The sequence below is a fragment of the Pseudophryne corroboree genome, chromosome 2 (genome assembly GCF_028390025.1).
Source record: "Pseudophryne corroboree isolate aPseCor3 chromosome 2, aPseCor3.hap2, whole genome shotgun sequence".
In the NCBI taxonomy this organism is placed as follows: Eukaryota; Metazoa; Chordata; class Amphibia; order Anura; family Myobatrachidae; genus Pseudophryne; species Pseudophryne corroboree.
Genome location: NC_086445.1, coordinates 542,396,967 through 542,419,881, shown reverse-complemented (window position 1 = coordinate 542,419,881; position 22,915 = coordinate 542,396,967). Strand labels below are relative to the sequence as shown.

Here is a 22,915-nt window from a genome sequence, read left to right as displayed (position 1 = left end):
GCCCGGCCATTTCAGCTGGATCTACTGGGCAAATGGTTAGGGTCTCACCTTCACGTGCATCAGGAAGTGACCTTCTCTCCAAAAGCCCGGATTTCTCTATTATGGTGGCTACAAGTTCCTCACGTAGTAGAAGTCAGAATTTTCAGTATCCACTCGTGGATTCTACTGACAACGGATGCCACCCTCCGGGGTTGGGGAGCTGTGACCCAAGGGGCACAGTTCCAGGGGATATGGTCAGTTCAGGAATCTGCTCTGCCGATAAACATCCTGGAACTCAGGACAATTTACAGTGCTCTTCTGCAAGCTTCCCATCTACTGAGGGATCAGGCGATCCAGGTTCAATCGGACAACGCCATGGCGGTGGCGTACATAAACCAACAAGGAGGAACAAAAAACAGAGCGGGGATGTGAGAAGTGTCAAAAATACTCTTCTGGGCGGAGGCCAACGTAAGGACCATCTCGGCCATATTCATTCCAGGAGTGGACAACTGGGAAGCGGACTTCTTTAGCAGACACGACCTCCATCCGGGGGAATGGGGCCTACATCCCCAGGTGTTTCAACAGTTAATTCACCGGTGGGGCTGTCCGCAGATAGATCTGATGGCTCGTCTCAACAAGAAGCTATGCCATTACTGTTCCAGAATGAGGGGTCTGCAGGCTGTAGCAGTGGACGCGTTGACGACCCCATGGACGTACCAGTTTGTGTACCTGTTCCCTCCTCTACCACTAATCCCAAGGGTTCTAAAAAGACTAAGAAGGGAAAGCGTTCAAGCAATTCTAATTACCCCGGATTAGCCCTCGACGCGCCTAGTACTCGGACCACCTAACCATGGCTCTGGAGGATCCCTGGCCTCTGCCGCTTCAAAAGGATCTTCTTCAACAAGGTCCGTTCGTCTATCCAGACTTACAGCGGCTACGTTTGACGGCTTGGAAGTTGAGAGGGAGATTCTAGCAAAGAAAGGTCTTCCCTCCCAGGTTATTTCCACCATAGTCCAGGCCATGAAGATGGTTACGTCTAAACATCATCGTATCTGGAAAAAGTATGTTTCCTGGTGTGACAGTAGAAAGGTTCCTCCCATGGAATTTAGAATTGGAAGTTTTCTACTTTTTCTACAAGCGGGAGTGGATATGGGTTTACGTTTAGGCTCCATCAAAGTACAGATTTTGGCGCTCTCTATTTTCTTTCAGAAACAACTTGCCATGTTGCCGGAAGTACAAACTTTCCTAAAAAGGAGTTCTTCATATGCAACCGCCCTTCGTACCTCCCACGACTAGGTGGGATCTCAATGTGCTTCTGTCCTTTCTTCAATCGGACTGGTTTGAACGCTTACATAGGGTGGAATTTAAATTTCTGACCTGGAAGACGGTGATGCTGCTAGCGTTGGCGTCTGCCAGACGTGTCTCTGAATTAAGGGCATTATCCTGTAAGATCATGAAGACAGTGCGGAACTCAGGACCTGAACTTAGTTTTTGCCAAAAGTGGTTTCAGCTTTTCATGTGCATAAAAATTGTGGCTCCGGTGTTCTCTGACGCTTCCATTGGTCCAGAGTCCTTGGATGTGGTGAGGGCTCTGAAGATTTATGTCAAACAGACCGTTCGTCATCGGAAATCTGATTCGCTGTTTGTCCTTTTATGGAGCCACCAAGATTGTGTAGGGGCCGGACGACCAATCAATTGCTTGTTGGCTCAGGTTGACCATTCAGCAAGCCTATACTTCGCGTCTCTGCCTTTGCCGACGTCTATTGAGGCCCACTCAATGAGGTCTGTGGGCTCTTCCTGGGTGTCTCGGCCTTGCAATTGTGCCGAGCTGCTACTTGATCTGGTTCGAACACTTTTGTTAAGTTCTATTGGTTCGACACCTTGGCGAAGGATGACTTTCACTTTGGTCAGGTGGTTTTACAGGGGTCCCGGCACTCTCCCACCTATTAGGGAGCTTTGGGACTTCCCCATTTTACTAAAGTACAGATCCCCAGTATCCACTAGGACGTAAGAGAAAATAGGAATTTAATACCTATCTGTAATTCCTTTTCTCCTAGTCCGTAGTGGATACAGGGCGCCCGCCTCAGTGCTTCGATTTCCTGCTTACCTGCGGAAATGTTTGGTTGGCCTGCCGTTGCGGTCCCATTTTGTTGTTGGGATGGCTGTGCTACCCTGGTTGGGGTTGCTGTCCTCTGTTCTGGTTAGCGCCCTCCTTTCGGTTATGGTTGTGTGTTGGCTTAGTGCCTCACCGCTGTTGTACCTGTTTTCTTATCTCGTGGTATGTCCGTCTCCTCGGGCACAGTATCCTAGACTGAGTCTGGTAGGAGGAGCCAGCACACACGTACACACACTATAAAAGTTTTTAAAGTGCCAGGCTCCAGTGGACCCGATCTATACCCCGTGGTACTAAAGTACAGATCCCCAGTATCCCCAACAAATGGCTAGTGCATCCAGGATCCAGGAGACCGACGGTCACGTAACCTCCCCCTACATCTCACCCCCTCACAATCCTGACGGTCGGCATGCCGACCAACAGGGACTATTCCCATTCGTGGGTGTCCACGACACCCATAGAGTACGAATAGAAACCGGCCGCCACCAAGCCCGCATGGTGTTTGCTGCACTCGCCACCCTCTGCCGGGATCCCGGCATCGGTATGCTGACCAGCGGTCTCTTGACCGCCGGTCACGCATACCACACCCCCAGATAGAGAGAGGAACAATGTTTCATCATCGCTTATTATCAGAAATGTATGTTTTGATTTTTATTTAATTATTATTTCTTACAATTATTTCTTACTCTATTACTGATTAACAGTCTGACCGGCACATTTGAAAACAATAGGGGTCTGTGCACAGCTAAGGTATTTAGGATATAATGTTTGCCAATGCAATATCCTACGTGCCCAAGTTTATTATGAATGTAAAGGTAATAGCTGCATTGTTGGGTATTCACTATTTCATTCTGTACTAAGGACTGATGCACAATGTGCTGTAAGCTGGTTCTATAAAACATTATCATGTACAGTAGTAAAAAAAACGCCAGTGTTCTGTTTCACAAAGAAACTTGTGGGAATACACTAAGTGTAAATAATGACTGTCCATGTGATCTTGTTCAAAACTGATGTGTTCCCTTTGACAGCTTGCTGGCCCAGATGTACTGTAACTTTAAAAAATAAATAAAAAAAATCTTAATTTTTAGTACAATGTGACATCAGTATAGAATGGTGTATCACTGTGTTTGTTTGTGTGTAATTGTAGAATATTGCCACGAAGTACCACTGTAAGTATATGCAAGGAGAGACTTCCACACAGGAAGTGACTGTTTTCACTCCAGGTGAGTATATTGCAATCAGCTGATATGCAGTTGCTCTCCTATAATTTCTTTAAACTTCAAAGTTATGCATGGCTGTCCCAATTTTTGGGTGTGATTGATGACCTGCTGATGCAATGATATCTTTACAGTTCATCATCGCCATTTCTTGAAATATGGACTCTCAAATTGCAGTAAATTGAGCTGTCTGCTGCAAATCACACCCAACTATAGTCATCAATGACTTTATTAGCCATAATTTTGCTTAAACAGGTTTGTCCAGCATGTCCTACCTTACCCTAAGCATGCTGGGATGTTGCTCACATGCCTCATATATTTGTAGAAGACCTTGCTTCATTTATATATATATTATTTTTTTTTGCTTTTTGTATGCAAATATTTAGATTTCTCATTTTCTCTTTACTAAAGAGTGGTAATTAAAGTCGTCACACCTAATTGGCAATGTCAGTCATATATTGCTGTGGGACATTTAGGAAATAGCCGTTTGAAAATAGTTCACATACATTCTGCATGATTTTCTACAACTTTCACCAAATCTATGAGATGGGGGGCTTGGATCTGTGCCTGGTGATATATACACACTCAGTGGCTACTATATAAGGTTCATCTTTCTAATACTGGGTAAGACCCTCCCTTTTGTCTACGGAAAATCTTGTATTTTATTCTTCGGGTTCCATAGGGCTCCACAGGGAGACAATGGGGTGTAGGTGGTGGTAAAGGACCGGGCACCAAACAGTTAAGCTTTTCAGTATCCCAAGATGGTCCGGTACTTCCCCGTATACCCCGCCCACAGCTCAGGCTCCTCAGTTTTGCTTTGGTGCCGGCAAGAGCCGCATGGACCGTTTAACAGGGGGGCTGCTTCTAAGCAGTCCCAAGCTTTTTTATGCTTTTATTTTATTTATTTTTGTCTGAACAGAGCAGTGCTAGGCAGGCCTCTGGATGCCAGCTCTGCTGCTCCATCACCCCCTGCCGGCACCAAAACTCTGGCCTAGGCCAGGTACTTGCAGCAGGGAGCGCCGCTAGCACAGCTTTTACGGGGGACCCCAGCACTGCAAGCCTGCACCGGCACTCGGGTAAGGCGGGTCCCCATCAGCCACGGCAGCCATTTTCAGTTGCAGCTACAGGACTCCGGGAATGCTGGGTCAAGTCTCCCTGTATACCTCTCCAAGGAGCCAGGTTATACAGCTCTATATCGTACCAGCCACTGCGGCTGTGTAGTTGATTTAGTGCTCATTGCAGTGTTTTTGATTGTATTCTGCATTGTCTGTGACTTGTGCTAGCCCTGTTGTCTGTTTTTTTTTTTCTACTATCAGTATCTACCTTTCCCTTTTTTCCTCCCCCCTTTACTCTATAGAACAGATGTTTAAGGGTTTCTAAATACTTCACAGCTATCGGGGCTTGGGAAACTGGTCACAGTACAGTTATTGTTGCACACTGCCTAGTGCCATATTGTGTTCTCTTCTACTCTTGCAACTATGTCTTGCAAAGGCAAGGGTCGCAAAGAGGCTGATGCACCTCTGTTGATCCCATGCAGGTTTATCCTCTAAGGACATTGTACAGGATGTTTTATGTGCATCGTGCTATATCCCACCTAACCAGACAGCGTCTCCAGACCCTTTTGCAGGACCCCCCTGGGCTTCCTTTTCAGAATTACTATGTCTGATAGCTTACCAACTTGCAAATCCTGCGGTTGCTCCCCCTATGGGATTTCCTCAGCAAGTACATCCTGCTATACCAGTCCCAGCCATGCCTTCCTCTTAGATGCTCGTGCTCTCTACCTCTGTACAGAACCTGGCACATACCTCCACTGCTTACAACAGATGTTACAGGGCGATAAGCCGTTACTCACTAAGGCTACTAAGGCTGTGACCTCTACTCAGTCTACGCAGCTTTCAGATTCAGACGCATCATCTGGTGAGGAAGAGGAGGCTAATGTCTCTCTCATAGAGTCCCCCTCAGGAAGGGAGGAGCATAAGTCTACATTGGGCATATCTGCACTTTTAAAAGCTGTCAAATCTATCCTTCAAATAGAGGAGGAGTCTGCTCCTGAGTCAAAGTCTCCGCTATTAAAGCGCCAAAAGGTAGTTAAAGCTGAATTTCCTCAGTCTGAGCATCTTATGGAGCTCCTGCGTGTAGCTTTGAATATTTCTGGTTAAAAGTTTCCGCTCCCTAAGCGACTAGCTTAATTCTACCCTGTTCCAGCAGCTGATTGTACTAAGTGGGAGACTCCCCCAGCGGTGGATTCTCATGAAACTCTTTTCCTTTCTTCCTTAAAGGAGACCATCGATAGGTGCATTGAAGCTTTTCTCAAGTCTGTTTATTCCCTTACAGGTGCTATTACTAGACTTACCATGGCTACTGCTTGGGTGGCAAAGGCCATTATGAGCTGGGTAGAGGCTCTGGAGGAAGGTCTTCCCTTAGACGTTTCACAGGAGTATCTGTCTCACCTCTTTCATATCAGAGAGACTGCCTCTTACTAGGGGAAGCAGTTCTGGATGCTGGTTTCCTGTGCATCTGATACCTCAATGGTCGCCCGCCACATCATCTGACGCCGCTCGTGGAAAGCGGTCCTGGATTTCAAGAAGGCCTTGTAATTCTTACCTTACACTGTTTGGGGTGGAGTTAGACAAAATTGTGGCTACACTGGCAGCCGCCAAGACTGCTTTCCTGCCCTCTGCCTCTACCCCATAGGCTCGGACATCCACCTTTCGTTCCTTTCGTCCACAAGGTAAAGCTTAAGGTCAGTCCTTCCCTAGACAATTGACTTCCACAAAGGCCCCCAAACCCAGACAGTAGCAGGACTGGGCTGCAAGATGTCCAACTACTAAGACTGATGACAAGCCTTCAGCTTGAAGGGCCAGACCACCACACATGCATGGGTACAAGATATGGTCTCTCACAGGTACTCTGTCTCATTCTGGAGACAACCCCCCTCAACGATTCTTTTGCACAGTCCCCCATCAGACCCACGCAATGCTCTCTCTCTCCAGAAGGTAATTCAGTCCTTTCTGCAATCAGGAGTGATGGTGCCAGTCCCTTGGTCATAATGCAGGACTGGTTTCTACTGTACTGTACGGTTCAGAAACTCAGTGGGTCTCATCAACCTATACTCATTCTCAAATCTCTCAACAAGTTTGTCAGGGAACCCAGGTTTTGTATAAAACCCCTCCACTTTGTTGTCCTAGCTATGGAGCCTGGGGACTTTATGGTGTCCCTGCACATGGATGCTTATCTGCATGTCCCTATAGCACCCTCTCACCAGCAATTCCTGCATTTTGCTATCCTTCAAAAACATTTCCAATTTCTGTCACTACCCTTTTGGTCTTTCTACTACTCCCAGGGTCTTTACCAAGATAATGGCCAGTATGGCAGCACAGCTACGTCGTCAGGGAGTCAGAATACTCCCTTACATGGACGACCTGGTAATTCTCGCGGGTGTGGTATTGAAAGTCGACAGTAACTAGGTCGACAATGTCTAGGTCGACCACTATTGGTCAACAGTAACTAGGTCGACAGGGTGTCTAGGTCGACAGGGTCTTTAGGTCGACATGTTCTTGGTCGACAGGTCAAAAGGTCGACATGAGTTTTTAATGTTATTTTGGTGTCGTTTTGTTCGTAGAGTGACCGGGAACCCCAATTAGTGCACCGCGTACCCTCGCATGGCTTGCTTCGCTCACCATGCTTCGGGCATGGTGCCTTCGCTCCTCTACCGCTTCGCTCGGCACAGATTACCGTTCCAATCGTAGTCCACGTGGATCGTTAAGTATGAAAAGGTTCAAAAAAAGAAAAAAATTGTGAAAAACTCATGTCGACCTAGAACATGTCGACCTAAAGACCCTGTCGACCTAGTTACTGTCGACCAATAGTGGTCGACCTAGACATTGTCGACCTAGTTACTGTCGACTTTCAATCCGGATCCCAATTCTCGCACACTCTCCGGAGGTTCTGCGCCAACCTCTCCAGCTGACTATTGCCTTTCTGCAACAACACAGCTATCTAATCAACTGGAAAAATTCATCCCTCACCCCTTCACAACGGATGTTAAATCTGGGAGCCCTCCTACAGTCTCAAGTCCAGAGGCTGTTCCTACCTGCAGACAAAATGTCAGCATTACAGCAACGGGGCGCAAATTGCTGCACAGCTGCAGAGCGTCCATCCTCTTGGCCATGGAAGTGCTAGGATCCATGGTGTCCACCTTCGACATGGTGGAGTACGCCCAATTCCACTCCAGGCCCCTGCAGCACCTGATCCTGTCCAAGTGAGATGGACACCCACAGCTGATCAGGTCCCAGACAATGGTTCTCTCTTCGAAGGTACGACTGTCTAACTTGGTGGCTTCAGACGGCCCTGTTGGACAAGGTCCGACCATTCCAGGTTCCAGATTGGGTACTTCTGAACACGGATGCCAGTTTCCGTGGATGGTGCGCAGTGACTGAACTCCTTTCAGGGTTGTTGAACTCCCGCAGAAAGTTGCTTACCAATCAACGTTCTGGAGTTACGAGCTGTCTACAGAGCTCTCACTCTAGCGTAGCACCTGCTTTGGGGCAGACCAGTCCAGATCCAGTCTGACAACGCCACTGCTGTGGCCTACCTCAACCATCATGGGGGCACTCTGTCGGTTGGCAATGCAGGAAGTGGCTCATATTCTGAGATGGGTCGAATGCCATCTCCCAGCCATATTGGCGGGGTTCATCCCAGGGGTCCTCAACTGAGAGGCAGACTTCCTCAGCCCTCACGACGTACACTCCAGTCTTTACACCCAGAGATCTTCCAGCTTCTGGTGGACAAATGGGGCCCACCGGACATGGACTTCATGGCCTCACGACCCAACCACAAGGTTCCCGTGTACGGGTCCAGGACAAGAGATCCCGAAGCAGCCTGCATGGACGCCCTGAGATGGACATCTTCCCTCCAGTCTCCCTTATTCCGCAAGTTCTTTGGAAGTTCAAGCAAGAAAGAGGCATCGTCCTGTTGGTAGACCCAGCCTGGTCCAGGCGCCATTGGTTCTCAGATCTCCACAGTCTCTCCATAGACACTCCCTTTCCACTCTTGCTACGACCAGACTTGTTGTCTCAGGATCCCTGTCTCCACCCGGACCCGGCCCGTCTGTGTTTGATGGCATGGCTCTTGAGTCCTACATCCTAAGGTCCAAAGCTTTCTCTCGCTCTGTAGTTCAGGCCATGCTCAGAGCGCAGAAGCCAGCCTCTGCCCATATCTTTTACCGGGTGTGGCATACATAGTTCCAGTGGTGCGCTGCCAGATGCTATGAACTTCTGTTTTTTAGCGTTACCTGAATCCTTGACTTTCTTCAGCCTAGGACTCCGTCAGGCCTCCCTGAAAGTGTATGTCTCTGCTCTTTCCATATGATTTCAGTGCAGAATCGGTCCACTGCTGGATTTCCGCACCTTTCTTCTGGGTGCCTTCCGTGTTCAACCTGCCTTTTGTCCTACCAGTGGCTTCGGGGGATTTGTCAGGGGTTCTCTAAGCACTTCAGGAGCCTCCGTTTGAACCCCTGGAATCAGTGGATCTCAAGTGGCTAACAGCGAAGACTCTGTTCCTTCTGACTATTGCATCTGCCCGAAGTGTTTCTGATTTGGGGGCGCTTTCCTTTTCTGATTTTTCATTGGGACAGGGCTGTTCTGAACTCAGACTGGTTACCATACCAAGGTAGTATCCCGTTTCCACCTTAACAAGGAAACCGTGGTATCGGCCAGGGCCGGTGCTAGGGTGTTCAGCGCCCCCCCTGCAAACTATAAATTTGTGCCCTCCCATATTTTACAAAGGGACCGTGTGCTGCAAAAAAGGGGTGTGGTCTCACAAGGAAGGGACGAGGCCACACAATAGTATCCCCATTTCAAATTACGCTACACAGTAGCACAATCTTATTCCACATTACCCTGCACATAATAGTGCTGTTTATACACGTCCCCAGTAGTGGCGCCGGTTATACGCATAATAGCCACTGTAGTAGCGCAGGTTATACGCATAATAGCCCCTGTAGTAGCGCCGGTTATATATAATGCACTCAGGTGCCATTTTTTTTACAAATTATGCCCCACCTCACACACACACACACACACACACACACACACACACACACACACGCATACACACACACTGTAGATAGATAGATACACACACACACACACACACACACACACACGCTTTCTCACTCACTCTCCTTCAACATACAGTTGTGCTCATAAGTTTACATGCCCTAGCAGAATTTGATTTTTCTGGCCATTTGTCAGAGAATATGAATGATCACTCACAAACTTTTCTTTCACTCATGGTTAGTGGTTGGGTGAAGCCATTTATTGTCAAACAACTGTGTTTACTCTTTTTAAATCATAATGACAACAAACTACCCAAATGACCCTGATCAAAAGTTTACATACCCTGGAGATTTTGGCCTGATAACATGCACACAAGTTGACACAAACGGATTTGATTGGCTACTAAAGGTAACCATCCTCACCTGTGATCTGTTTGCTTGTAATCAGTGTGTGTGTATAAAAGGTCAGTGAGTTTCTGGACTCCTGAAAGACCCTTGCATCTTTCATCCAGTGCTGCACTGACGTGTCTGGATTCTGAGTCATGGGGAAAGTAAAAGAATTGTCAAAGGATCTGTGGGAAAAGGTAATTGAACTGTATAAAACAGGAAAGGGATATAAAAAGATATCCAAGCAATTGAGAATGCCAATCAGCAGTGTTCAAACTCTAATTAAGAAGTGGAAAATGAGGGATTCTGTGGAAACCAAATCATGGTCAGGTAGACCAACAAAAATTTCAGCCACAACTGCCAGGAAAATTGTTCGGGATGCAAAGAAAAATCCACAAATAACTTCAGCTGAAATACAGGACTCTGGAAAAAAAAGTGGTGTGGTTGTTTCAAGATGCACAATATGGAAGCATTTGAAGAAAAATGGGCTGCATGGTCGAGTCGCCAGAAGAAAGCCATTACTACGCAAATGCCACAAAGCATCCCAATTACAATACTCCAAACAGCACAGAGACCAGCCTCAAAACTTCTGGAACAAAGTCATTTGGAGTGATGAGACCAAAATTGAACTTTTTGGCCACAACCATAAACGTTACATTTGGAGAGGAGTCAACAAGGCCTATGATGAAAGGTACACCATTCCTACTGTGAAACACGGAGGTGGATCGCTGATGTTTTGGGGATGTGTGAGCTATAAAGGCACTGGAAACTTTGGTCAAAATTGATGGCAAGATGAATGCAGCATGTTACAGGTTGAGTATCCCATATCCAAATATTTCGAAATACGGAATATTCCGAAATACGGACTTTTTTGAGTGAGAGTGAGATAGTGAAACCTTTGTTTTTTGATGGCTCAATGTACACAAACTTTGTTTAATACAGTTATTAAAACTATTGTATTAAATGACCTTCAGGCTGGGTGTATAAGGTGTATATGAAACATAAATTAATTGTGTGAATGTACACACACTTTGTTCAATGCACAAAGTTACAAAAAATATTGGCTAAAATTACCTTCCGGCTATGTGTATAAGGTGTATATGTAACAAAAATGCATTCTGTGCTTAGATTTAGGTCCTATCACCATGATATCTCATTATGGTATGCAATTATTCCAAAATACGGAAAAATCCGATATCCAAAATACCTCTGGTCCCAAGCATTTTGGATAAGGGATACTCAACCTGTATCAGAAAATACTGGAGAAAAATTTGCACTCATCAGCTCGGAAGCTGCGCATGGGACGTACTTGGACGTTCCAACATGACAATGATCCAAAACACAAGGCCAAGTCGACCTGTCATTGGCTACAGCAGAATAAAGTGAAGGTTCTGGAGTGGCCATTTCAGTCTCCTGACCTCAATATCATTGAGCCACTCTGGGGAGATCTCAAAAGTGCAGTTCATGCAAGGCGGCCCAAGAATTTACAGGAACTGGAGGCTTTTTGCCAAGAAGAATGGGCAGCGTTACCATCTGAGAAAATAAAGAGCCTCATCCACAACTACCACAAAAGACTTCAAGCTGTCATTGATGTTAAAGGGGGCAATACACGGTATTAAGAACTGGGGTATGTAAACTTTTGATCAGGGTTATTTGGGTAGTTTCTGTTGTCATTATGATTTAAAAAGAGTAAACACAGTTGTTTGACAATAAATGGCTTCACCCAACCACTAACCATAAGTGAAAGAAAAGTTTGTGAGTTATCATTCATATTCTCTGACAAATGGCCAGAAAATCACAAATTCTGCTAGGGTATGTAAACCTATGTGCACAACTGTACCATTTGGCTGGCTGGATCTGCAGCAGTTTCTGTCCTCCTTCTGCAGCCTGGTTCCGTGTAGCTCCGCCCCTCTGCGTCATGTAGTGCTGCCCTTCGGCACCATGTAGCCCCGCCTCCTTTCCGTCCAGGACACAGACGGACACTGCAGGGGGGTAGGGGGAAGCTTCAAGCTGCCGGCGCTGCTGCCTGTCAAATGGTGTGACAGGCACAGCAGCCAGCAGCAGCAGGGGGCCGGGCGCAGCACAGGGATGCAGAGCAGGGAGCGCGCCAGTCCAGCCTGGCGCCTACCTGCTCTGTATCCCTTTGCTGACCGGGTAGCGCCGGGCCTGGTATCTGCCTTCGTCTCCCCGGAGCTCATGGCGGGGGAGGCCTCCCTGGATGTGGTCCGTGCTCTCCAGATCTACGTGGATCTTACCAGTTCCCTACGGAAATTGGATTACCTCTTTTGTTCTCTACAGCTTCCACAGGCGGGTTGTTCTGCTGACAAACGGATTCTGGCCAGAATCACGCAGGCTGGTCTCCCTGTGCCGGCTACAGTCTCTGCTCATTCTATTCGCTCTGTGGGACCTTCATGGGTAGCCCGCAGTGGCGTGTCTTTTGAACAACTCTGCATGGCGGCCACGTGGTCTTCAGGTTCTATGCCTTTGATACATTCGCCTCATAGGATGCTTCATTTGGACGCTGGATTCTCCTATCCGCTCAGGAGCGTCCCCTCTCGAACAACTGCTTTGGGACATACTTATTGTATCCCTGTGGAGCCCTGTGAAACCGGAAGAAGAAAAGTAGAGCTATGGTAGACTTACCTTTTTTGTTAACTCTTTCTTCGAGGTCCATAGGTTACACAGGGTGTATGTGTGTGTGTGTGTGTGTGTGTGTGTGTGTGTGTGTGTGTTCCACATCTTCCTTCTCTCCTATCCTGCTCCTGCCTTGGGCTTTTTTTGTCAAAACTGAATAGCCTGAGTTTGGTGCCCGGCCCTTTACCACCACTTACACCCCATTATCTCCCTGTGGACCCTATGAACCTCAAGAAAGCGAGTTAACAAAGATAAGTCTAACCTAACTCCCTTTTTTTTTTTCTTGTGTCACGGATTCAGCAAGGTGCTGGAAACATTTATTAGTGATTCTGGTCTGTGGTCACATGGCGGTATCACACAGTTGCTGCAGATTTTTCAGGTGGACATTCATGCTGCGCATCTCCTATTCCACCACCTGAAGGTGTTCTATTGGATTGAGGTCTAATGACTGGAGGCCATTGTAGTACACTGAACTTTGCCATGTTCGTGGAACCAGTTTGAGCTGATGTGTGCTTTGTGACATGGCGCATTATCCTGCTTCAAGTAGCCATTAGAAGATTGTTAGACTACAGTATATATTTAACTTGTTAATAGTAATTTATATATAATATTATGCAGCGCTATACAGAGATTATTTAGTCATTCAATGTTACCTTTTGTAACTTCACAGCACTGAGGTCATGGATTTGATTCCAAACAGAACCCTATTGGTGTGTGGTTTGTATGTTATCCTTGAATTTGCATGGCTTATCTCCCATAATTCAAAAACGTACTGGTGGGTTAATTGACTCCTAATAAAAAATTAAACCTGTGTACATGTGGTAGGGGATGTAGGTTGTTCCAGTTGGCAGGGACTAATGTGAATGAACATTCTCTAAAAAACACTGCAAAATGTGTGCACTGTATAAATAACTAAGTAAATAAATGGAATAAAAAGTCTATTCATAATCTAATGGTTACTTCTAGCAGAATAAGGGCTATATATGGGTAGCAACAGTACTCAGGTAGGCTGTGGCATTTAAATTAGGCTCATTTGGTGTTAAAGGGCCTAATTTGTGCTAACAAAAAAAAACATTTCTTGTATTCTTTACCACCAAAGAAACATGTATGGTCCTTTAAAGAAAGGACAAAAAAGCAACTATAGGCCTTTTCCAGGGCACACTTGAAAATTTGTAATGATGAATTTATTAAAACATAACTTTTATTAGTGTATACTTAAGAGAGAGAAGCGAGAGCAAGCGTCCATATTCAAGGAACATCAAAATTCACAAGTACTGATGTACTAAAATGTGGGCGGCATGAGCGAAAATAAGTGGTCCCTCATTCAAAATAATGATATCTTACACTTATGTCCTCTATAATAGGAATACATAGAATGAGGTCACTCCCTCAGGTCTAATGTAATCAATTGGTGCCAGGAACCTGTGATCAAGTTCCTGTCGTGGATCCCAGGATTGTATTAAATATTGCAGAATAAAATACCTACGGTACCTAGTATTCCCTGGTAGTTTCCTATCCAGGTACTGACCAGGCCCTGCAGTGCTTGGCTTCCAAGATCAGACGAGTTTGGGCATACTCAGTGCGGTCTGACCGTAGGTAGATTTATCTTCTAGGCGCACTGTTTTCCGATTGTATTGGGACCCAGGATGTGAATAACAGAAAATATATATACCGTATATACTCGAGTATAAGCCGACTTTTTCAGCACATTTTTCTATGCTGAAAAAGCCCCCCTCGGCTTATACTCGAGTCAATGGCTGCAGCAGACGCCGTGGGCTGTGTGGGCGTCCGCTGCAGCCGGCTCCAGGACAGACACTAGAGGTCATTATTGACCTCTAGTGTCTGTGCGCGTTGCTATGGGAGAGACGTCATGACGTCTCTCCCATAGAGATGATCGGGTGCCGGGGAGCGGGCGGCCGGACAGAGCGGCGGCCGGACGGAGCGGGCGGACGGATGGAGCGAGCGGACGGACGGACGGAGCGGAGCAGCGCAGCGCAGCAGCAGAAGAAGCGGTCGGGAAGCAGGAGCGGGGCAGTGGTAAGTATTGTTTTTTTGTGTGTTTGTAAGCGGCGACGGGGGCACTGCAACAGGGGGCAAAGAAAGAAGGGGGCACTGCAACAGGGGGCAAAGAAAGAAGGGGGCACTGCAACAGGGGGCAAAGAAAGAAGGGGGCACTGCAACAGGGGGCAAAGAAAGAAGGAGGCACAACTACTGGGGGCAATGAAAGGGGGCACAACTACTGGGGGCAATGAAAGGGGGCACAACTGGGGGCAATGAAAGGGGGCACAACTACTGGGGGCAAAGAAAGAGAGGGCATAACTACTGGGGGCAATGAAAGAGGGGGCACAACTACTGGGGGCAAAGAAGGGGCATAACTACTGGGGGCAAAGCAACGGCGGCATGTTTTTATCTGGCACTGTGGGGGGATATCTGTTACTGGGGGTATATGTGGCACTGGGGGCACAACCCTAGCAGCAAGCATTACCCCCTGGCAACAAGCATAACACCTACCGCATGAAACCCCTGGCAACGAGCATGACACCCTGAGCATGAAAACCCCTGGCACCGTACATTTCCCACCCTAGGCTTATACTCGAGTCAGTAATTTTTCCCAGTTTTTTGTGGTAAAATTAGGTATCTCGGCTTATATTCGGGTCGACTTATACTCGAGTATATACGGTAATTCTTTTACCTCTGAGGTTTTGAGTAGTCAAAAATCAGACTGTCAGAATGAAAGCAACATTTTGATAAAAAATAAAAATAATAAATAGTAATACCAGAAAAGAGGCCAGTGATAGTTACAATTGTTGGAAGCAAAACAATATTTGACAATCCTATGTAATTCAGGTGTTGAAAATCCCTAATTATAAACAAAATTACCACAGGCAATGTAGGTCACTGGAGATAATTTAAATCAATACAATTATTGGAAGTAAAACGATATTTGACAATCCTATGTAATTCAGGTGCTGAAAATCCCTAACAAAATTACCACAAGCAATGTATGTCACTGGAGATAATTTGAAACAAAAAGTAAGAGGTAAAGTAATATATAAATGTCAAAAAATGATGTAATTCAGTATATAACCCAGTATTATAAATTCTGAGATTGATTACATAATTTCATCTGACCCTTGCATACAGATTCCTCTTTGTCCACCCTTGTAAATATAATCATATATTGATAACAGTTTTAATCAAGCAAAATCATAAATAGTATAGATGCATCAATATTATTAGAAGCCTTCACCACATCCCTACTAACTGGAAAGTATGTGGGGAATGCTGTGGCTGAAAAGGGGGAAAAAAGAATGAGGCTGGGTGGTGAAACCCGTTTTCATAATTGTTATATCCTGTGCGGATTTATATCTTTTGGTTAAGAATTCTTTACCACCAGCCTGAACCTTTTGAATCAAGGCAGGATGGATCTTTGGAAGTATGTTGCTTTGCCATACCCCACCAACAGCAATAATCTAGATCTTTCAAATCATGCAACATGTTTTCAATCCAGTAATTATGAGTGAGAATTGTTATAGTATAGTGCAAGTATCCAAACTCCAGTCCTCGGGTACCAACAGGTCATGTTTTGTGGATTTCTTTAACCATACACAGTCAGGGCTGCCATAAAAATGTGGATGTACCAATATGCAGTGATATGTGTATTATAATGAAGTGGAATAAGGTAACGCAAATATATATAGAAAAAGAAAATTTATAAAATTCAAAATAAATATAAAACTGAAGATAAATTAAAAGATATATTTTAAGAAGCAAATAAAAATGTAAGTAAAAAAAAAAAGAAAAAGATCAGTAGATGGAAGTGTTGAAATAGAGCGGAATAGGGCATGTCCCTAGATATATAAAAGAGTTGGGTATCTGCACACTCAATATATATTAACAATATTGTGAATGTATGTGAACCATCATCACATCATCACTTGTTTGAACCCCTTTTCCCTTTATATCAGACAATGCTTAATATGGTAAGGGGGTGCTGTCAATTACAGTGTATAAGCGATCAGGTTGAGAGGAAAAATAAGAGGGAACTGTATGGTTGACGCACTAGAAAAAAAGTTGACTTTATCTTAAAACTTAACCTTTATTAAATTATAAATTATTACCCAGACAACAGTGAAACATAAGAGTTAAAATCAGACAAACTAACATATATGTGACACCTATAAGATAGGAAATTGTGAAGAAAAGAATTTAAAAGGCGTGTCCGCGTGTATTTGATACGTGTAATATTCGTGGGATTATTGTATCTATTTAAATATTGCCATTATCTGATCCATTGACAATATAATTCTTACAATGCGATGGCTGTTACTTTAATATTGTTAACCGGCTATCTATAATGTCTATTTATTCAGGAAAATCTTCTGGGGATAAATCCCAATTTAGGGACTATAAATATCACCAGATTATATAGATGCAGATTGACTACCAATGAACGAATATAAAAATTATATATAGTCAATTAATACTACTACATCTCAATATTGCGATGCTGGGCCGGAATCAGCTGCAAGATGAATATCTCTATCTCCAAATTATTCTCCGGGAAGGTAAGTATTAATTTGCACTCACTGTCTATGTTAGTACACAGATACAGATTTTTCAAGGGTATGTGTAGAGAAGAATAGAAGGGGTTTGATTTAGGGGATACGGCAGTCCCAATTATGGTATGGATCATTAAGGGATATAGCAGTCCCTATTTCTAATATCCACCACAGATTTTACAAGGGTATGTGTAGAGGAAAATAAAGTGAGAGGGGATTTTATTTAGGGGATATAGCAGTCCAAACTATGGTATGGATCATTAAGGGATATAGCAGTCCCTATTTCTAATATCCACCACATATATTTCCAACCTCATGCGGTAGTCTGTATTTTGTTCTATCAGACCCGCTTAGATCACTTCTCTATTAAGATGTTTTATTTAGAGATGTAAAGCTGTAACGTTTCTAGAAGACCATACTCCTTTTAAAATTATATATCAATCTCACATATCATATCCCTTGCTGGTATTCCATTAATAGACTTTATAAGTCCCACATTTATTATACCTTCCCAGTAATGGTGAATAAATTAATCTATTAAAACATGTGGCCACCTTATAGTTTCAGATGTTTGCCACGTTATTTGCTATAATGTAGTGCATTACAGTGTAATGTGTAAGTGTTATAACTTTTCACTATCCCTTGATTTCTGGGAATACTTAACTGTGTCATTTTAACACACATACAATGTATCGCAAATATTGTAGCTGATATATATGGTAGTAGCTATATCGTCCTATATATGGGGTCGCCTGTCTCCCATTCAATAGGATTATTCCCATCAACAGGACTCAGCTAATGTCACTATATACTATCTAGGACCTCGGCTGCTGTGCTTAAAGTATTAGAAGTTCTGCTGCCAACAGCTCACAACATCAACTGCTGTCAGCATATAAAACTTGAAACATTTGTTGCAGACTCTGATGATAAGTATCCTAATTTTAAGTACATGTTGTTAGAATCAGCAGCTATCAGCAGGTGGCATTAGATACATTTGTTACAGTTTATCATGCTTCATATCCTCTTCTCAATTGTAAGCAGCCACATACAGCTTCACTAGTAACAGCCATTTCCCTACAAATAAATATACATTTTGTTTTATAACATCATGTGTAAACTACACGCGGGCACGCTGTACCCTACACGCGTGTTTCACTGCACTAACAGGCAGCTTCGTCAGGGATATAGAAAGAAGGAAATGAGATGATACAAAGGGTGAAAGTTGTGTAAGAAGATGGAGTTGTAGGGACGGGCTGGCGTATTGTGTGCTGATTTGGGATTTTGGATGGATATTGACCTGCGGTGGGCAGAGGTTTGGTTTAAGCACTAGAGAGATGGTGTTTTTTTGGGGGGAGGGGATGCGTAAGGGATAGGCTGCAGGGAGTTAGGGTTAGGCACTAAGCAGGCAAGGTTAGGGTCAAGCTGCGGGTAGGGAGGGTTAAGGGTATATGAGGAGAATTAGAATGGTTACCTAGCAGGGGGCTGGGTTCTGCGCGTCGGGATGCCGCTGTCTGTATTCTGACTGCCGTAATCCCAAACGTCGGGATCCCAATAACTCTGCACATGTTATATCTGTCCCCCCTCTACAGTGCACATGGTTTTGCCCATTTGCTAACAAATTTGCTGCTGCAATCAGATCTGAATTAGACCCTTTGTACACACCAGTCTATTCTCCAGTGAATTTTACAGTTTTACAAAATATGGTGATACTGTATATAAAGGTTGATCTTGTAGATTACTTTTCTCTATCGTCCTAGTGGATGCTGGGGTTCCTGAAAGGACCATGGGGAATAGCGGCTCCGCAGGAGACAGGGCACAAAAAGTAAAGCTTTAGGATCAGGTGGTGTGCACTGGCTCCTCCCCCTATGACCCTCCTCCAAGCCTCAGTTAGATTTTTGTGCCCGGCCGAGAAGGGTGCAATCTAGGTGGCTCTCCTAAAGAGCTGCTTAGAAAAGTTTAGCTTAGGTTTTTTATTTTACAGTGAGTCCTGCTGGCAACAGGATCACTGCAACGAGGGACTTAGGGGAGAAGAAGTGAACTCACCTGCGTGCAGGATGGATTGGCTTCTTGGCTACTGGACATTAGCTCCAGAGGGACGATCACAGGTACAGCCTGGATGGTCACCGGAGCCTCGCCGCCGGCCCCCTTGCAGATGCTGAAACGAGAAGAGGTCCAGAATCGGCGGCAGAAGACTCCTCAGTCTTCTTAAGGTAGCGCACAGCACTGCAGCTGTGCGCCATTTTCCTCTCAGCACACTTCACACGGCAGTCACTGAGGGTGCAGGGCGCTGGGAGGGGGGCGCCCTGGGAGGCAAATGAAAACCTTTTTTGGCTAAAAATACCTCACATATAGCCTCCGGGGGCTATATGGAGATATTTAACCCCTGCCAGAATCCGTTAAGAGCGGGAGACGAGGCCGCCGAAAAAGGGGCGGGGCCTATCTCCTCAGCACACAGCGCCATTTTCCCTCACAGAAAGGCTGGAGGGAAGGCTCCCAGGCTCTCCCCTGCACTGCACTACAGAAACAGGGTTAAAACAGAGAGGGGGGGCACTAATTTGGCGTTAGAAATATATAAAAAAGATGCTATAAGGGAAAACACTTATATAAGGTTGTCCCTATATAATTATAGCGTTTTTGGTGTGTGCTGGCAAACTCTCCCTCTGTCTCTCCAAAGGGCTAGTAGGTCCTGTCCTCTATCAGAGCATTCCCTGTGTGTGTGCTGTGTGTCGGTACGTGTGTGTCGACATTTATGAGGACGATGTTGGTGAGGAGGCGGAGCAAGTGTAGAAAAATATCCAATGCAGGTGATTTAGGCCATAGGTCTTCAACCTGTGGCCCTCCAGCTGCTGCGGAACTACACATCCCAGCATGCCCTGCCTCAGTTTTACCATGCCTTAATAGCAAAACTGTGGCAGGGCATAGTGGGATGTGTAGTTCCGCAGCAGCTGGAGGGCCACAGGTTGAAGACCCATGATTTAGGCTAACACCTGACGCGTTTCACAGCTCCCTGCTGTTTTATCAAAGGTCTTTGATAAAACAGCAGGGACTGGTACCCTATGGACACTGGAAAATAGCGCTATTTACACCCTAAATCCACGAACAAGGACCGAACCCGAAAGACGGCTACGCAATACTGGTGAGGACTTCCCCGTTGTACTGCTTATATCACTGGGACAGATAATCCTCCAGCGTTGTCTTCAACTTAAAATTCGGCCAGGGGACTGTGCTACAACCCCAGGATAAGGGACATTTGAAATGTGCGGATCCTACAGGGACATTCCAATAAGCAACCTACAAATCACAATCCATGCATGGTGACTATGAATGTATCAAAGCAGTGAGATATTAATAATTTTTGATATATGTTTTTTAAAGATTTATTAAATATATTTTAATTTTACAATTCATTTCAGTCAGCGCTGTCTTATCTTTGATTAATTACGTGATAATGTCAACACGCGCCAAGGTCGGTTGACGACATGAGACGGCCGACAAACAATTAGTACCGGTCCAGACGTCTCAAAAACACCGTCAGGGGTTTTTAAAACGCCCGTTTACTTTAGTCGGTAGACACAGACAGGGACACTGAATCCAGTGTCGATGGTGAATAAACAAACGTATTCCTTATTAGGGCCACACGTTAAGGGCAATGAAGGAGGTGTTACATATTTCTGATACTACAAGTACCACAAAAGAGGGTATTATGTGGGATGTGAAAAAACTACCGTAGTTTTTCCTGAATCAGATAAATTAAATGAAGTGTGTGATGATGCGTGGGTTCCCCCCGATAGAAAATATGGGCGGTATACCCTTTCCCGCCAGAAGTTAGGGCGCGTTGGGAAACACCCCTTAGGGTGGATAAGGCGCTCACACGCTTATCAGAACAAGTGGCGGTACCGTCTATAGATAGGGCCGTCCTCAAGGAGCCAGCTGACAGGAGGCTGGAAAAATATCATAAAAAGTATATACACACATACTGGTGTTATACTGCGACCAGCGATCGCCTCAGCCTGGATGTGCAGAGCTGGGGTGGCTTGGTCGGATTCCCTGACTAAAAATATTGATACCCTTGACAGGGACAGTATTTTATTGACTATAGAGCATTTAAAGGATGTATTTCTATATATGCGAGATGCACAGAGGGATATTTGCACTCTGGCATCAAGAGTAAGTGCGATGTCCATATCTGCCAGAAGATGTTTATGGACACGACAGTGGTCAGGTGATGCAGATTCCAAACGGCACAAAGGTGTAGTGCCGTATAAAGGAAAAGGAGTTATTTGGGGTCGGTCCATCGGACCTGGTGGCCACGGCAACTGCTGGAAAATCCACCGTTTTTACCCTAAGTCACATCTCTGCAGAAAAAGACACCGTCTTTTCAGCTTCAGTCCTTTCGTCCCTATAAGAGTCATATCTGCCCAGGGATAGAGGAAAGGGAAGAAGACTGCAGCAGGCAGCCCATTCCCAGGAACAGAAGCGTTCCACCGCTTCTGACAAGCTCTCAGCATGACGCTGAGACCGTACAGGACCCCTGGATCCTACAAGTAGTATCCCAGGGGTACAGTTTGGAATGTCGAGACGTTTCCCCTGCGCAGGCTCCTGAAGTCTGCTTTACCAAGGTCTCCCTCCGACAAGGAGGCAGTATGGAAAAAAATTCACGAGCTGTATTCCCAGCAGGTGATAATTAAATTACCCCTTCTACAACAAGAAAAGGGGTATTATTCCACACTATATTGTGGTACTGAAGCCAGAAGGCTAGGTGAGACTTATTCTAAATCTAAAAAAATTTGAACACTTACAAAGGTTCAAATCAAGATGGAGTCACTCAGAGCAGTGATAACGAACCGGGATCCATGTCCCAAATTTGCCCTTATCACTAAGGGTACCTCAGGTTCGTGGTACAGAACTGTCACTATCCGTTTCAGACGCTGCCGTTTGGATTGTCTACGGCACCCCGGGTCTTTACCAAGGTAATGGCCGAAATGATGGTTCTTCTTCGAAGAAAAGGCGTCTTAATTATCCCTTACTTGGACGATCTCCTGATAAGGGCAAAGTCCAGGGAACAGTTGGAGGTCGGAGTAGCACTATCTCGGATACTGTTACAACAGCAGGGGTGGATTCTAAATATTCCAAAATCGCAGCTGATCCCGACAACAAGTCTCCTGTGCTTAGGGATGATTCTGGACACAGTCCAGAAAAAGGTGTTTCTCCCGGAAGAGAAAGCCAGGGAGTTATCCGAGCTAGTCAGGAACCTCCTAAAATCAGTGCATCATTGCACAAGGGCCATGGTAAAAAAAAAAAAAAAAAAAAAAAAAAATGGTGACTTCCTTCGAAGCAATTCCAGTCGGCAGATTTCATGCAAGAACTTTTCAGTGGGATCTGCTGGACAAATGGTCCGGATCGCATCTTCAGATGCATCAGCGGATAACCCTATATCCAAGGACAAGGGTGTCTCTCTCCTGTGGTGGTTACAGAGTGCTCATCTTCTAGAGGGCCGCAGATTCGGCATTCAGTTTTGGATGTTGGTGACCACGGAGGCCAGCCCGAGAGGCTGGGGAGCAGTCACACAAGGAAAAAATTTCCAGGGAGTGTGATCAAGTCTGGAGATTTTTCTCCACATAAATATAGCTAAGGGTAAATTTATAATGCTCTAAGCTTAGCAAGACCTCTGCTTCAAGCTCAGCCGGTATTGATCCAGTGGGATAAAACATCACGGCAGTCGCCCACGTAAATAGACAGGGCGGCACAAGAAGCAGGAGGGCAGTGGCAAAAACTGCAAGGACTTTTCGCTGGGCGGAAAATCATGTGATAGCACTGTCAGCAGTGTTTCATTCCGGGAATGGAAACTGGGAAGCAGACTACCTCAGTAGGCACGACCTCCACCCGGCAGAGTGGGAACTTCATGGGGAAGTTTTCCACATAATTGTAAACCGTTGGGAATTACCAAAGGTGGACATGATGGCGT

At 45.3% G+C, this 22,915-nt stretch overlaps 1 protein-coding gene and 1 pseudogene across 1 annotated transcript in view; one reads left to right on the top strand and one right to left on the bottom strand.

Annotated features, from left to right (window-relative positions):
* RCAN3 (RCAN family member 3) overlaps positions 1–22,915 on the top strand; it is a 79,669-nt gene that overhangs the window by 38,232 nt on the left and 18,522 nt on the right. The gene's annotated exons all lie outside the window — the stretch shown is intronic.
* On the bottom strand, positions 13,868–13,986 carry LOC135051495 (5S ribosomal RNA; annotated as a pseudogene).